This window comes from Octodon degus, unplaced genomic scaffold, assembly GCF_000260255.1.
Source record: "Octodon degus isolate 3935 unplaced genomic scaffold, OctDeg1.0 scaffold00162, whole genome shotgun sequence".
NCBI classification, from domain to species: domain Eukaryota; kingdom Metazoa; phylum Chordata; class Mammalia; order Rodentia; family Octodontidae; genus Octodon; species Octodon degus.
Genome location: NW_004524738.1, coordinates 598726 through 601576, shown reverse-complemented (window position 1 = coordinate 601576; position 2851 = coordinate 598726). Strand labels below are relative to the sequence as shown.

The 2851-nt window shown below is 48.5% G+C and overlaps 1 long non-coding RNA gene and 1 gene segment (V, D, J or C); one reads left to right on the top strand and one right to left on the bottom strand.

The window, feature by feature from the left end:
• Positions 1-2543, top strand: part of LOC111813058 — a 137579-nt gene extending 135036 nt beyond the window's left edge. Inside the window, exon 4 of the long non-coding RNA XR_002818396.1 lies at positions 2488-2543. This is a non-coding gene — a long non-coding RNA (uncharacterized LOC111813058). The remainder of the gene's footprint in view (positions 1-2487) is intronic.
• LOC101562402 overlaps positions 1-2851 on the bottom strand; it is a 271529-nt gene that overhangs the window by 138834 nt on the left and 129844 nt on the right.

Genomic DNA, 2851 nt, shown 5'->3' with positions numbered 1-2851 from the left:
ATTTCAAGATACTGAAAGCTGAATGTTAAGGGCAGTCTCCCTGCAGTTTGCCTGCGCAGGACTGAGTAGATGTAGCAGCAAGTTCCCAGCTTCTTATAAAAGCAGTCTTTGAAATCTTGCCCCCACCCAGGGGAGCTGCGGTCTTGCAAGAGACACAATGTTGGTACTGTTGATAACAAGGAACCCCGAGGGACAATTTTATGTGCATTCAACACTTTCCTTTTACATTTATGAAAGAAAGTTTTTTTTTTTTTTTCAATATTGTCTTCACTGTAGGATCTCCTTTTCTCTCCCTTTCTCTGTCTGTCTGTCCGTCATTGTCTGCCTGTCTCTGCCTTTCTCTCTCACCCCTGTCTCCCTCCTTTGTCTTTTTCTCCCCCTTTTCTCTCTTCCTCCATCCTACCAGTGATTTCTAATCCACAGCCCCTAGTATGAGTTCCCTTGTGTCTTGACTTCTGCTCTATCCTTGTATTTGGAGGATACAAGGAGATGGCTTCCCAGAGCTGCGGAATCCCCCATATGCCTGTGCCTCAGAGATGGGTGTCAGTTGGAGGTCTGCTGTAATCTCAAAAATCTGAAGTATGTTCCAGTGCAAGTCCTGATTTCCCCCTGCCTCCCATTGTTGCTTCTGTCTTCTTTCCCACCTCAGGAGCCATGATTGTGAATTCTTTGGGGTTCATTGGCTAACATAATGCAGGCTTTGATTTCGTTTATCTGTCTCAGCTCATGTCCAATATTGCACCAAACATATTTGCTCTTGTTTGATATGACCAGTACCTGCCCACCTTTTCATGACAATGTTGCTTGGTCTAGAAAAATAAGCACACAGTGGCTTGGATAATGGGATTAGGGCTTCTTAATGTTAACTTTGTAAGCTGTCCTGAAGCCAAGAATAGTAAAAGGGTATCAACTGTCCTCACTATCTGACTTCTCGTTTCTCTCATCCTACATGCAACTTTGAGGCTAGTAGGGGTCCTGGAAAATTTTCAGAAAAGGGAAGAACCAGAGCCTTTTGAGAGTTACCACCCCTCATAAAGATGAGTGGTGGTGTGAGGTGCCTGCCTTCATCATAGAAGCGGTAGGTCTCCATGTCTTGTTTGCCTGGAATAAGCTTGGCAATAAGAGTCCTGTGGAGACTAAAGCCTCATAGAACTCCATGACTGCTAATGGAGAACAGAGGCAAATATAGCCTAAAAAAACTTATGTCCAACTGCTGTTAATGGCTCTGAGAAATACGTTAAGAATTTGTTTGCCCCCTTTTTATGGAAGCTCATTGCCTGAGTATCACTACATGTGGATCCTAAATCTTCTCTCAGGTCAGCCCCTTGTAGGAAGAGGCAGAGTCCCCGTGTGGATCCTGCCTTTGCCTTGGTGCTTTGATCAGCCAGACAGGACAAGAGTGCAGTGTCCTCCACCCAGGACCTGTACTCACTGTGGGGTCAGGAAGAGGAATGAGGGATGAGTACGGGGAGTGAGAAGCGCAAGGTCATGTGCAGACATCAGGAGCCATTGTCATGGTTTTCACATTTTTGTAATTGTCCAGCTACATTATTATATTATTTTATTATTATTATTATTATTATTATTATATTATTTTTTTTTTGTAATTAGGGAGGAGTCTACTGGGTGTTCAGGGTGTCACTACTAGATCGGACTCATAGTGATCCACCTGTTTACAGCCTCCTAAGAGGTGGGATTAGAGGCACTGCTCCACCATGCCCAGTCTCAAATTGCTTTCTCAGTGCGCCCTGGGGGCGGGCTATCACAGCAGGCCCAGGGATCGAACCCTCCGCCTGTGCGCCTGTTTGTAGGTACTTTAATCTGTTGAGCTATTTGACCAGTCCTGTATTATTTTAATATACAGTGGAGAAATCCCAATGATAGATTGGTTGGGCATATCCTGAAACGAGCCCGGCATGACGCACGGGTTCGGGATGATCCATGGAGTCCCACGAAGCTAGACCTGGGAGCCCAGAAGAGATCTCTTGGACTCTGTCCCTCTTGAGATGGGGCAGCGCTCCAGAAAGTCACGGAGACTGAGAGCACAGCGCAGTACCACCGTGTACTCACTGGGTCGGGACATGCTAAGAGGGAAGCCAGATGAAATACACATCTTCCAAGGCATTTCTATGTTACAAATCACTTTATGCTAAATTCATTGTTGCGCGCTTGATTTGACTTCACTCATTTTCATAAATGGAGAGAATTTTCAAGGCCAAAGGCCCCTGGGGAGGTCCGCTCCGTCCTCCTCTCCCTGTGCCAGTGTCCTCAGCACAGCGCAGGGCTTGCTGCTCTGCTGTCATCCTCACTCTCTGTCCTGGGCAGAGGCCTCAGCTGCGAGGTGTTGCGCTGAGCTCCCTCCCCAGCCTCTGCCCTCACACAGAGCGGTCTGGGCTGTGCTGCTCCCCAGACAGCAGGGCAGGCGCAGCTGGGCCTCCGGGCAGGAGGTTTGTGTTCAGGGCTGTAGCACTGTGGGTGGATCATGAGTACTTTGCCAACAGTAATACACTCCAGCGTCCTCAGCCTCCACCCGGCTGATAGTGAGTGTGAAATCTGTCCCTGACCCACTGCCACTGATCCTGTCTGAGATGCCAGGAATCCGGGTGGATACCAGGTAGATCAGGCCCCGTGGAGCCTGGCCTGGCTTGTGGACCATCCAATGCAAATAGCTGTCTCCATCACTATCCAGGAGGCTCTGACTGGACCTGCAGGAGAAGGACGCCGTCCCTCCCAGGCTGACGGACAGCACTTGTGGGGTCTGGGTCAGCACCACGTCTCCCCTGGATCCTAAAATGAGGAATGACAAATGGAAGGTCATGGACAGACATCAAGGCATTTTCATAGCTCTCTC